The following is a 14,295-nucleotide window of genomic DNA, read 5'->3' as shown; positions in this document are numbered from 1 at the left end:
CCACTGACACATACTGTAACTGCCGTAGGGGGCCCCCAGGGCATGGGGGCCCTAGGCATTTGCCCTGTCTGCCCCCCCCTAACGCCGGCCCTGCATAAGAGGCTTAAGAAAACACCAATAAGACTATGTCCACATTATTTGAATGCACTGGGAAAGCTCCCAGCACCTACAATGGGCATATCTACTGCACCCCAATCACCTAGAACATCACAAAAGAGGGTCCCTCGGGCTAATAGCTGCAGTACCTGGTTGCTGACAGCAGCCAGGGGCCCCTCATGTCATGAGCCCTCTCTACATCCACGGATATCAAAATGGGTTAAGGGGTTCAACACCTGAAAAAAAAAATGTAATTTTTCATTTTTAAGTCTAAACTATAAAAATATCTATGAAACAACGATGGGGTGTCAAAAGCTCACGACCCCCCCCCCCCCAGATAAATTCCTTGAGGGGTATAGCTTACAAAATGGGGTCTGTTGGTGGTGTTTCTAATTTTTTGGCACCTGAATTCCTTTGAAACCCCATTTTGGTACCTGAAAAACACCCTAATTAAAAGAAGACCCCACCATCCAAAGGGTGGCCCTGTATTTCAAGGGCTGTGTATGAGGCAAAGAGCACACCAGGGTCACACATGGGATATTTTAAAAACTGCATGTTTGGGGTAACAAATATTATGTTGAATTTTTCTGATAGTACCTGCTATGTTACAGAAAAAAAATACAGATTAAGGCTGGGTTCACACTACGTATATTTCAGTCAGTATTGTGGTCCTCATATTGCAACCAAAACCAGGAGTGGATTCAAAACACAGAAAGGCTCTGTTCACACAATGTTGAAATTGAGTGGATGGCCGCCATTTAATGGCAAATATTTGCTGTTATTTTAAAACAACGGTTGTTATATTGAAATAATGGCCGTTATTTACTGTTATATAGCGGACATCCACTCAATTTCAACATTGTGTGAACAGATCCTTTCTGTGTTTTGAATCCACTCCTGGTTTTGGTTGCAATATGAGGACCACAATACTGACTGAAATATACGTAGTGTGAACGCAGCCTCAGGCTGAATTCATACCTCTGTAAATTCTGCAGACCTGCGGACGGTGAATGCCTGTCCTGGATGGTTTCCCTGATCAGCATGATGTATGAAAATCATACAGGCAGCGGGGAAACTGCTTGAATCTCCGCTGCACTGTAGTGACTGGGTAAACAAGGGTTAACTAAGTTCCTAAACCCTGTTGGAAATTCTTTGAGTGCTTTTTTTTTTTTTTTAAAGTGGAGTTATTTATAATTAAATATATATATATATATATATATATATATATATTTATTTTTTTGCAAATAAGTATGATTAAAATTGCCCCATTGCGACTCCTATTACGCTTATATTTGTTCACCTACCGGGCTGCATGTGGCGTCACCTTTTACGCCATGATCTTTAATTTTTATTAGCACGATTTGTGTAGATCGGATAAATTGATCACTTTTTATAAATTAAAAAATAAATAAAATGTAATTAAATAGCAACCCTTGTGTTAATATTGGTTTATTTTATTAGATTGGACAGTTACACAGCTATGGTATATAATATGTGCATTTATAAAATGGAAAAGGGGTGATTTAAACTTTTATTGAAGGAGGGGCTGTGGCATGCTTTTTAAAACTTAAATTTTTTTATTTTACACTTTTTATGTCCCCCTAGGGGACTTTTACATTATATACACTGATCATCGTTACGCCATAGCATTGATCAGTGTTGTCTGCAATCATTGCATAGAGCCTGCCTGTGGCAGACTCTATACATGAATGGCCGATCTGACAGTAAGTGAAGCTCCTGTCACTGTCTTTTAACCCTGCCATTAACTGACGCAAAAATACAGCCGCATAAAAGGGTCCGTGGAGTATACGGACTTTGCTGCGGAACGGAATGCGGAGCGCCCAGCAGCATCATTCATTATGATGCCTGGAGCTACAGCACTGTTTATATCATCTGGCTACTGTAATAACATGCTGTATCAGTATAGTAGCCAAAGATTTATACAGTTTCAGAGTTTCCATCATCATTATGATTATGAATTCATCCATATTTACAGGCCAAACAATTCCTGAATAAAATTGTTGTAACCCTTCTCCATTCTTGGATCTTCACTGCTTCAGTGTTACAGCTCGGATAACAGACAAGCATATAAATTCAGCAAGATTTGGATTCTATTTCACTAAAAATGTCAATTTGTCAGAATCCAAACTTTTTGCATTTTTTTTTTTTTTACCCCTGTTCCTGTACACAGGATGTGTATGTATGGTCACCACTAGGTGCAGGGACACCTGTCTACAGAAGGGCTTCCTGCTCATGTACATACTTTGTAGGGGCACAAATGAATCCAAAATAAGGCTGGGTTCACACTACATTTTTCCTATCCGTTTTTATTTGGTTACTTTTAGCGAACAGAAAAACGTAGTCAACCCTATTTTTGTATACGTTAAAAGAAACGCATCCGTTTCAATCGGTTTTGTTTTTTTATAATGGAAGTCAATGGAAAAAGGATCCAAACGGATGGCACACAACTGCATCCGTTTTATCCATAAAACGTACACGTTAAACGGATAGGAAAAACGTAGTGTGGACCCAGCCTTTACTCATCTCTAATGTTGTCCGAACGTCTAGTGACATGGTGGTGAACATCACAGGGGCGTCAAGCAGCCATCACTTCTAGATGGTCTCATGGGGTTATGCTGCGATTACACGGAACGATTATCGTTCGAATTTGCACGATAACGTTCAAATTCAAACGATAATCGTACGTGTAAATGCAGTGAACGATTTAACGACGAGCGAGAAATTGTTCATTTTGATCTTTGAACATGTTCTTAAATCGTCGTTCGTAAAAAAAATTGCGGATCGTTCCGTGTAAACAGTCATTCACCGATTTTACCTATGTGCGAGATAGGCTTAAGCGATCGCAAAACGAATTTTCCGTACGATGTATCGTTTCATCTAAACGTTATAAAAAAATATTTACTTCGAAATCGTTAATCGTACGATCGGGCGAATTATCGTTCAGTGTAAACGCAGCACAAGGATACATTCACACCTGCAGAGTTTTTAGCAGCTCTCCTATTCATCTGAATGGAAGTCCATGTGTGCCCCACTAACAACACCCCATTAACATAAATGGAACTGATTCTCTGCTACAGAAACTTCAGAAAGAAATCTGCTAAGTGTGAATACAACCTAAATGGGATCTGTCCACTATAATAGATTGTGCCATTCATACAGCAGGCAGGGGAGGATGGGGCATTCAGCATCCTGGGAAAGCTGGGTGACAACCTGTGTGCAGGATATGGGGGCAGCACCGGGACACATAATAGCCGTGAGCTGCGGCTTACCTGCAGTGAGGAGTGCCCGGCCGGAGCACACGTCCCCTCACAGCTGCGGCCGGCTCCTCATCCTAGCGCTGAGGGCCTGCACTGAGGACAGCAGATGCTGCAAGTCACAGCCGTTAGGGAGCAGCCCATTCAGCCGCAGACGCTGTTTACGGAAACAGCTCCCGGGGCTGCTGGGAAATGTAGTTTCAGGGGACGAGTGTATTTGGACTAGAAAATACTAGTGGGCGTGGCTTACGGAGAAGGAGGCTGATTTAGGCGTGGCTGTGGAGCTGGCCTTCCTGCCTATAAATGACAGATGTGTGTGCCCACCCGTGTGTCATTATATAGGGCAGGCAGTGTGCTAAACTGCAGCTGGCTGTATTCTTTACAGCTGGTTTTCCTATTCACATTAAAAGACCTAACACACTACCATAAAGCAAATCGTTTTTCTGCAAACGAAGCATGGCCAGAACTGTCCACCTATGGTCAGAAACTGCGCCCCATCAACTTCATTGACTTACATGGCTGTAGCTTCTGTCTGCAATTGTGTCCATGCTCAGCTTTCCCTAAGTAGTTAAAGGAGAAGTGCTGCAAGCTGAAACACCTGTTCTCAGTGCAATGCTGAGGCACACAAGAGCTGTACACCATAGCCTTGGTGTGAACACCGCCTATCTAATGTCATGAAAAATTGGGCTTAAAGTGACTGTACCACCAGGCCCAGGCAGAAGCACTGGTGTCGGGCTGACCCACCCCCAGTGGGAAGAAACAACAGCCCCTCCATGACATGACTCCATTAGAATCAATGGAACCCTATCACAGAGGGGAGGGGTTTCCTCCCACTAAGGGTGGGTCGGCCCGCCTCCAGTGCTTCAGCCTGGGTCTGGTGGTACAGTCACTTTAACCCTTTGAGGACCAGGCCCAAAATGACCCAGTGGACCGCGCAAATTTTGATCTTAGTGTTTCCGTTTTTCCCTCCTTCCCTTCTAAGAGCTCTAGCACTCTCAGTTTTCTATCTACAAGCCATGTAAGGGCTTATTTGTTACAGGAATAGTTGTACTGTGTAATGGCGTCATTCATTTTACCATAACATGTATGATGGAATTCCAAATATATTATTTATGAAGATATAAATAGGTGAAATCGTAAATAAGAATGCAATATGGTAACGTTTGGGGGGTTCCTGTGTCTACGTAATGCACTATATGGTAAAAGCAACATGATACTATTATTCTATAGGTCAGTCCGAACACAACCATATGCAGGTTACACAGATTCTCTAATGTTATATATGTATTTTTTTTATGAAATCCTTTTCTTTGGCAATTAAATATTAATAAAATGGGCCTATTGTGACGCTTATAACGGTTTTATTTTTTCACCTATGGGGCTGTATGGGGTGTCATTTTTTCCGCCATGATCTCTAGTTTTTATTAATACCATATTTGTGAATATCGGACCTTTTGATCACTTTTTATTGTTTTTTTTTAATATATAATGTAACATAAAATCGGTAATCCGCGCACTTTTTCCCCTCTTTTCGTGTACGCCGTTTACCGTTCGCAATAACGCTTATTATATTTTAATAGATCGGACAATTACGCACGCTACGGTATATTATATGTTTATCTATTTATTTATTTTTATATGTTTTATTTATATAATGGGAAAGGGGGGTGATTTAGACTTTTATTGGGGGAGGGGTTTTGGGGTAGTGTGTTGGTGTTTTGAACTTTTTTTTTTTTTTTTTTTTTTTTTTACACTTTGGAAGTCCCTTTGGGGGACTTTTACATCCAGTACTTTGATTTTTACACTGATGAATGCTATGCCATAGGCATAGCATTGATCAGTGTTATCGGCGATCTGCTCATTGAGCCTGCCTGTGCAGGCTCAGTGTAGCAGATCGCCGATCGGACCGCACGGAGGCAGGTGAGAGACCTCCGGCAGTCCGTTTCAACGATCGGGACCCCCGCAGTCACACTGCGGGGGTCCCGATCGGTAAGTGACAGGGGACTCCCCCGGTCACTTACACTTAAACGCCACGGTCGCGCGGCGTTTAAGGGGTTAATGACACGCGGCAGCGCGATCGCTGCAGCGTGTCATTACCGGTGAGGTCCCGGCTGCTGATTGCAGCCGGCCCCCACCTGCTTCATAGCGGGAAAAACACCCAGGACGTAAGGTTACGTCATGGGTCGTCTGGGGACAGACTTCCATGACGTAACCCTACGTCCAGGGTCGTCTAGGGGTTAAAGGAGAAGTCTGGCAAAAATTTTTTATTAAAGTATTGTATTGCCCCCCAAAAGTTATACAAATCCCCAATATACACTTATTATGGGAAATGCTTATAAAGTGCTTTTTTCCCTGCACTTACTACTGCATCAAGACTTCTCTTCCTGGATAACATGGTGATGTCACGACCCGACTCCCAGTGCTGTGCGGGCTGTGGCTGCTGGAGAGGATGATGGCAGAGGGATGCTCAGTGTCCCTCCAGTGCCCTGTGTCCCTCAATGTCCCCCTGCCATCATCCTCCCTAGCAGCCACAGCCTGCACAGCTCTGGGAGTCGGGTTGTGACATCACCATGTTATCCAGGAAGTAAAGCCTTGATGCAGTAGTAAGTGCAGGGAAAAAAAGCACTTTATATGTATTTCCCGTAATAAGTGTATATTGGGGATTTGTATAACTTTTGGGGGGCAATACAATACTTTAATAAAAATGTTCACCAGACTTCTCTTAAAGGGGTAGTGCAGCGCTAAGAAATTATTCACAGAATAACACACATTACAAAGTTGTACAACCTTGTAATGTATGTTATGTCTGTGAATCGCCCCCTTTCCGTGTCCCACCACCCCCGCACGTGTACCCGGAAGTGTTGGTGCATTATACATTACTTGATCCGTGTCGCGCATGTCCGCCATCTTGTGCCAAACGTCATCTTCGAACGGATGGCCGAACCACTCCGACCTTCCCTAGTGCCGGCCGCCTTCTGCAGCGTCATCAGATGCTCAGCCGCGATTGGCTGAGCATAACTGTGCTCAGCCAATCGCGGCTGAGCACAGTTTTGACACGGCAGAGGGGGGCCGCCATCAGGAACGGCGGCAGCTATTCGGCCGTTTGAAGATGACGTTTGGCACAAGATGGCGGACATGCGCGACACGGATCAGGTATGTATATCGCACCACACTTCCGGGTACACGGGTGGGGGTGGGGGGACACGGGGAAGGGGGCCATTCACAGACATAACATACATTACAAAGTTGTATAACTTTGTAATGTGTGTTATTTTGTGAATAATTTCTTAGCGCCGCACTACCCCTTTAAGCCCAATTTTTCATGACATTAGATAGGCGAGTCTATGGTGTACAGCACTTGTGTCCCTCAGCATTGCACTGAGAACAGGTATTCCAGCTTGGAGCAATTCAGGAGCCGCATCAGAATCAGCACGAAAACCCTGCACACATGCACATTCTATGATGATTGTGAGGTGTATTTTTCCAGGGCTGTTTATGCAAGTGCGAACAATCCAGCATCAGTACCAATAACCCCCCTCACCTGGGGCAAGACAAAGGGGGACATTTACTATTGAGTCTCAAACGTGCGAAGAAAAAATGTGCAACAATATTTACCTAGTACTGACCAGATGTAGGCCTGCACCTGTGTGTGCAATTTTAAAAAATTGTGCAAATGATAAACTGGGTGCAAATTTCGGATTATGGAAAATTTGGGGTGAATAGCCAAACAGGCAGATTCGAAAAAATTGCATCTAAAAAATATTCACCATCTAATACAGGTTCATAAATAGAACTTAGTCCACATGTTCTATCACCTTTTCCGCACACACGTGCCACAATAATGCCCGTCTTAGTGCCCTGCTTAATATGAGTGAGTAGATAATCAGGTTAGGGAGATAAGGGTTAGGGAGATAAGATTAGGGTGGGTAAATTAATTCCGCCCCCCCCCCTTTCCTCAAAGCTCAGATTAAGCACCAGCTTCCATTCCCACAAAAGCTTAAAGCGGGCCGATCAGCAGGTTCAGCCCAATGAACTTGCTGATATCCTGCAGAAGATCTTTACTCGACAGCTGGTAACGAATTCCCTCTTCTCCCGCGCAGCCTGTGGGTAGCCCCTAATTGCTACTATGCTAATAAAGGGATTAGGAGCACTTTGGACATAACCCTAAAGGCCCTATTACACGGAACGATTATCGGCCCATAAACGTTCTGTGCAATAGAAGGCAACGATCAGCCGACATGAACGATGTCGGCTGATGGTTGCAGTCATGAGTCTTTCAACTCATACAGCAACGATCTGCTGCCGTCGTTATGTGGAACAGGAGCGGTGGCAGCAGACCACCGATATCCCCTATGGGCGGCCCAGACGATCTAGCAATCACCCGGGCAGCTCCCCGCGGTCTCCCCTGCACTCGCTGCCGCTGCGTGTAATGACGGTGGCAGTGAGCGGGGAACGTTTTCTCCTCTAATCACCCCGTGTAATAGGGGCTTAAGCCCCGAGCACCGGCTAGGCCTGCCCAGTCCGCCACCTCCCGGGCAGCACGGGAGGGGGTTGCTCCGGGCCACCCACTATGCGTAATTATAAATGCATAGTAATCAGCACAGGAGGGGGCGGACCTAGCTGGTGCTCTGGGCCTAGGGTGACACCCCAAGTGCTCCTAAGCCCCTCATTAGCATAGGGGCTATATCCAGACTGCAGGAGAGAAGAGAGGATTGGTTACCAGCTGTCATTTCATCAGGTAAAGATCCTCTGCTGCATATTAGCAGGTTCATTGGGCTAAAAGTCCAGTCCACTCACTAACACCATGAATCTAAAACCAGTTTTACTGTACCTTACATCACAGTCTTATAACTACACCTTTATTGTGACCCTCAAAATGGAGTTAATCCTATGAACCTACTGTATATAGTAATGGTCTCCAGGCCCTATCTCTTGTAAGGGTCTGTTCACAACTACACAGGAAGCACTGCTTGAAGTCTGTTTCAGAATGGTTTTAAAATTCTGTTCCTCCAGCGGATATGCCTAAATGTCTATGGTTGCCTTTACAAAACTGGTAGCTGCTCTAAAGTCTAATATAACTAGTAAGTTTTACCATGTATTGAGAAGTGATACATGTTTCTAATGGATCTAGAAAGAGAAGAGACTAGAGATAGTTTCTGTTATTCCAAACAGCCAACACCAGGGGGCAGACCAGACAAATCCTCATTAGATTTACTTGTTTAACTGAGTAACTGATTTGGCACAATGTGATGTCACACACTGGGTTGCTTTTTTTTCAGAATATAAGCACATTTTCTGTAAAAACAGTTTTTTTTGCTTTAAGTGAAGATGGGGTATGAAGTGGAATAACAAACTAATGCTAAAAATTTTTTTAGAGTTCATTGCCAAACACTTCACTGCATGGAAGCTATTCCTCTTGCCTCATGATATGAGCTGGACTTGACCGAGCATATATGCAGACCTACAGAATTACTTTCTTACAATGGTATTTTATCAGTGGCGGAACTACCGCCGTAGCAGCCGTAGCGGCCACTACGGGGCCCCGCCGTATCGGGGGCCCGTGGCGCGGGCCCCCGGAGCTCACATAACCTGTAGCACCAGGCGGCCGAGCAGGCCTCCCGGGTGCTACAGCTGTTTGGGGTCCAGGGGTGTCCCGGGGATTCCCGGGCATCACAGGTGACAGGCTCGGAGTGGCTTGGCGTCTGCCGGGGGCCGACGCAAGTACTTCCGGCGCAGGGACTTCAAGCACTAACAAGCGCTCCTGTGTACAGGCTATGGGCGGACGCTGAGCTCACTGGTACCTGTGCTGTCGGGGATGCTGCCCCCCTTGCCACCGTATTGCCGTCCCGGCAGCACAGGTACCAGTGAGCTCAGCGTCCGCTCCCAGCCTGTACTTCCGGCACAGGAGCGCTTGTTAGAGATGCACCCTGCGCCAGAAGTACTTGCCCCGGCGGACACTGAGCCACTCTGAGCCCGACACCTGTGCTGCCCGGGAATCCCCAGGACGCCCCCCTGGAGAAGAGGAGAAGACAGCCGACGGGGGAGTTAGGTGAGTTGTGTTTTTTTTATTTTCTATCTGCTTTGCAAAGGGGGATAATACAGGGTGGAGCCATCTATGGGGGATATACAGGGGGGGACATCTATGAGGGATATACAGGGGGGCCATCTATGGGGGATATACAGGGGACCATCTATGGGGGATAATACAGGATGGGGCCATTTATGGGGGATATACAGGGGGGACATCTATGGGGGATATACAGGGGGACATCAATGGGGGATATACAGGGGGGACATCAATGGGGGATATACAGGGGGGACATCAATGGGGGATATACAGGGGGGGCATCTATGGGGGATATACAGGGGACCATCTATGGGGTATAATACAGGATGGGGCCATCTATGGGGGATATACAGGGGGGACATCTATGGGGGATATACAGGGGGCCATCTATGGGGGATAATACAGGGGGGACATCTATGGGGCATATACAGGGGACCATCTATGGGGGATATACAGGGGGGACATCTATGGGGGATATACAGGGGGGACATCTATTGGGGATAATACAGGCCATCTATGGGGGATATAAAGGGGAAGCATCTATTGGGAATATACAGAGGGCCATCTATAGGGGATATACAGGGGGGACATCTATGGGGGATATACAGGGGGGCAATCTATGGGGGATATACAGGGGGGGCAATCTATGGGGGATATACAGGGGGCCATCTATGGGGGATAATATAGGGGGGCCAATCTATGGTGGATTATACAGGGAGGTATATATAGGGGGATAATACAGGGGGCCATCTATAGGGGGACACCATAAGGGGGCATTTATAACAGGACTAAATGAGAGGGCATCTATAAGGGGGATGGACAACACGGGGGGTAATTTATAAGGGGCCAACAAGGGTGGCATCAGTAAAGGGGAATACACAGAGGGGCATATACTATAAGGGGATCACATAGTGTCAGGGCTATCCACTATACAAGGGTGTAAAGGGGCCAATACAGATGTGCAGTGTGTATAGAGATGAGGATGGTGCTAGAGTGAAGAGGTGAGTGGTATGGTGGTCGTTGCATTAAGGACATATGGGTAGTATTTTGTATGCACTTTATCAAGCACTATGCTTTAAATGCAGTTTATTACATGCCCAATGCCCAGTGCTCCGTCTGTGTAAATTAATTTATTATCTCTGTATTTTGTTCATATATTGCTCTATATTATTTACCACCACCATTGTTCTGGGGATCTGTTCATGTGTCAGTTCCTTTATTATGTAAAAAATATTTTAAATTTTGCTTTGTAACATACTTTTCATACATACAAATAAAGATATATGATTATACAAACTTTGTGATTTTTGGTCCTGCATGGCTGGTTAGTGGGGTGGGTTTGTTTCCCCCTCTTCTTTACTTTTTTTGGTTTTGGTGCTAGAGTGAAGAGCCTAATATGTTTCTCTGACAGATTCTGTGGATTCGTGGCTCGGAGAAGTTCTAATGGCCCAGGAAGGATGAAGAAGAAAAGGGAAAGGAAACAACTCTGATCAGAGAAGACGTCCCCTGTGAGTCACTTAATATAACTGTACTGTAATTTATATGGTGTACAGAACCTGTGTACAGCTGAGTGTGTTGATGGCGTAGTGGTCGATTGAGGGCGTGAGGGCCCCAATCAAAAGTTTGCTATGGGGCCCAGCCATTTCTAGTTACGCCCCTGTATTTTATATAATGATTGCTTCTTCAATACCCATATTGAGGATGAGCTTCTCCACCTTAAGCACACACCAACCCCTGCTTTACTGTACACGTCATCATACATTCCATAGACACCTTTGTTTAGGAAGATGAAAGGTCATTGTGTTGTGTGGCAGCATTCCATCCAAGGCTCTGGTTGTGTATGATCTCCTGCTACATGGAGAGGTCATAGAAGGAACATTTGTTGGAGGCAACTAGATCTAACCAAGTACTCAATCCATCCATTGAACCCCTTCGTAGCTATTTCTTATGCTGCGTTTACACGGAAAGATCATTCGCCCGATCGTCAATTAACGATTTCGAAGTAACGTTTTTTTTTTTATAACGATCAGCGTTTAGACGGAACGATATATCGTACGGAAAATTCGTTTCGCGATGATTTTGGGATCTATCTCGCACATCGGTGAACGACTGTTTACATGGAACGATCTGCGAATTTTTTACGAACGACGATTTAATAACATGTTCAAAGATCAAAATGAACGATTTCTCACTCGTCGTTCGATCGTTTGCTGTGTTTACACGTATGATTATCGTTTGAATTCGATCGTTATCGTGCAAATTTGCACGTTCTGTGTAAAAGCAGTATTATTCTGTGCAATTAAGACTGGGCTGCTCATGAGCAGTACACATACCAGGACTTCCTTTCCCTTATCTGGCCAATCACAGCACATACTGCTTTCTGCTATACCGGAATTAGTGCTGGATAAAGTATACTTGACTGAACAGGCTGGCAGCGTGCTGAGCTTATGGTTTAGGGTTCATTCCCACTTTCAGGTCTGTATATATGGACAATGTGCTACAGAACCTACTTCGCAACTCAATGAATATCAAGAACAATGATGACCTGAGTTCCGAAGTCTATATATATGGACTGTTCACAGAAAGCGTGAATGAACCCTAACACGGTACTGTACTAGATGGCATGTGAAGGGAGAAGGTGTTACTGAGGCACTGGGTTTTCAAAGTAATATGTGAGCAGAAGCTGAGAAGCTGCTACTGCTAAGAAACTAAAGATGAGAGGGAGATTACACTGCAGCACTATGGGCAAACAAAAGATAAGAGCTTTATGAACGGAGATTAAAATGAAGGAATAGCGTAGGTACCACAATGGCAGACCACGCAGCTGCTATGGGGCTCGTGGGACAGAGGGGCTTGGGCTTAGTGTGCAATATGAGCTATGTACCTGCAAACTATCTCCTGTGCACAAAGCACTCGGTTAAAAAGGTACTGATAGAGGATTTTTTTTTTCTTCAAATGATATGTAATTTACTTCTGTTTAAAAATCTCAAGTCTTCCAGTAGTCATCAGCTGCCGTTTGCCCTACAGGAAGATGTGTATTCTTTCCAGCCTCACAGTGTCTGCTGTGTGACAGCTCTCTGCTGCCACCTCTGTTCATGACAGGGACTGTCCAAAGCAGCAAAGGTTTTCTATGGGGATCTGCTACTGCTCTGGAGAGTTCCTGTCATGGACATAAGTGGCAGCAGAGAGCAACTTTCTGCCACCAGTTAATTTGAAGAGAATTTTTTTTTTTTTTCATATATTATTTCATGAGAGTTTCCCTTTAACTTCACCTCACTTGGTGTAATTTGTTCTGCTCAAGCTGAGAGATTTTACAGACAACAGGCTGCTAGCAGATGATTTCAGGACACACATGCACCGTCATTCTGAGCTGTCCATCAAGGAGGGAGAGAATGGACATAGCAAGCAGGGAAAGGCGTTGTGGCTGAGGACTCTTGCTTCCAATTCTAGGTTTGCAGAGTTACATAATTCCAGCAGTGATTATACCTTATAAAATGAGATGCATACTAGGGCACAGTGTACCACTACGGCTGTCCTAGTATTCAATACAAAGTGAGGCTAGAATATAATTGCGTATATATGGATATTGGCAATAAGGAGTATGTCCACTATACATATCTTGGGTTTCCCTGTGAAGCCGTTGAGCTGGGGAGCAGAGAACCAGTTTGTACCGTTTAAAGTGAAGCCTGAGGGATGAACAAATTTACAACTCCCTTCTCTAATACCTCCTGGGATTTGCATTGAATCTAGAGGCATTAAATAACTGGGAGGGTTTGATCCAAGAATTGAATACACTTCAAACAGTAAACAGAAATTATACATTTTCTTCATTCTATGTTAGGACATGCCTGTAGAATTATATCACTGATCACAGCTTCTGGCCTCAAGTACTGATGAATATATAAATATAAGTCATAACATTAGCCACCTGCTAGTATGTTTTCCCCCTGGTGCCACCAAAAGAGCCCTGAGCATCATGGACTCAACCAGTTCTCTGAACATGCCCTGTGGCATCTGGCACCAAGATGTTAGAGATTGTGTAAGTTGCGAGGTGAGTCCTTCCTTGTATTGGTCTTTTCCTGTAAGAAACCATTCCTGAACATAAATTTGCAATGTATCAGGGAGTATTATTCTGCTGAAATAACCACTGCCATGAAGGGGTGGACATGGTCTGTACAGTGTTTAGTCAAGCAGTACATGTCACATAGATGTAAGGGGCAGAGGTGGGACTCTGCTATGACCACTGACTGGCTAATTGGCCCGACACGTCACGTCCCTGGTCCCCACTAAGACCCAGAAGCATCTGGAAGCGGAGCTACGGGATACAGACATCAGCGCTGGAGCAGGGGAGGTGAGAGCATGCTACTTCAGGCTGGGGAGGATGAAAGAAGGAGTTCTCCTTTAATACCTTCTGCAATCCACATCAGTAACATGGAAATATAGCAACCAGACTATTTAGATCTTTATCTCCAAGTGAATACACAATGTTTAGGTTTAGTGGCAGATAATGGATAGCTCATCTCAAAAGCACAGTCAGAGTGAGTCAGAGCCATAAGATCCATAAACGGCATATCCTACATAAAGGAGCTTTATTAGTTGCTTTTCCTTTAAAGAGACTCTGTACCCACAATCTGCCCCCCCCCCCCAAAATGCTTGTACCTTCGTATAGTGGCTTTAAATCCAAGATCTGTCCTGGGGTCCGTTTGGCAGGTGATGCAGTTATTGTCCTGAAAAAATGTTTTAGGGTGCCTTCACACATACCAGCCCGCAGCGGAAATCTTGCTGCGTGTTTTGCAGCGAGATCCGCTACGAGCTAAGGTCCCGGCAGGCCCCTTTGACTACATACTCGCAGCGGTC

This window comes from Dendropsophus ebraccatus, chromosome 4 (genome assembly GCF_027789765.1).
Source record: "Dendropsophus ebraccatus isolate aDenEbr1 chromosome 4, aDenEbr1.pat, whole genome shotgun sequence".
Lineage (NCBI taxonomy): Eukaryota > Metazoa > Chordata > Amphibia > Anura > Hylidae > Dendropsophus > Dendropsophus ebraccatus.
Note: the sequence above shows the minus strand (reverse complement) of the source record.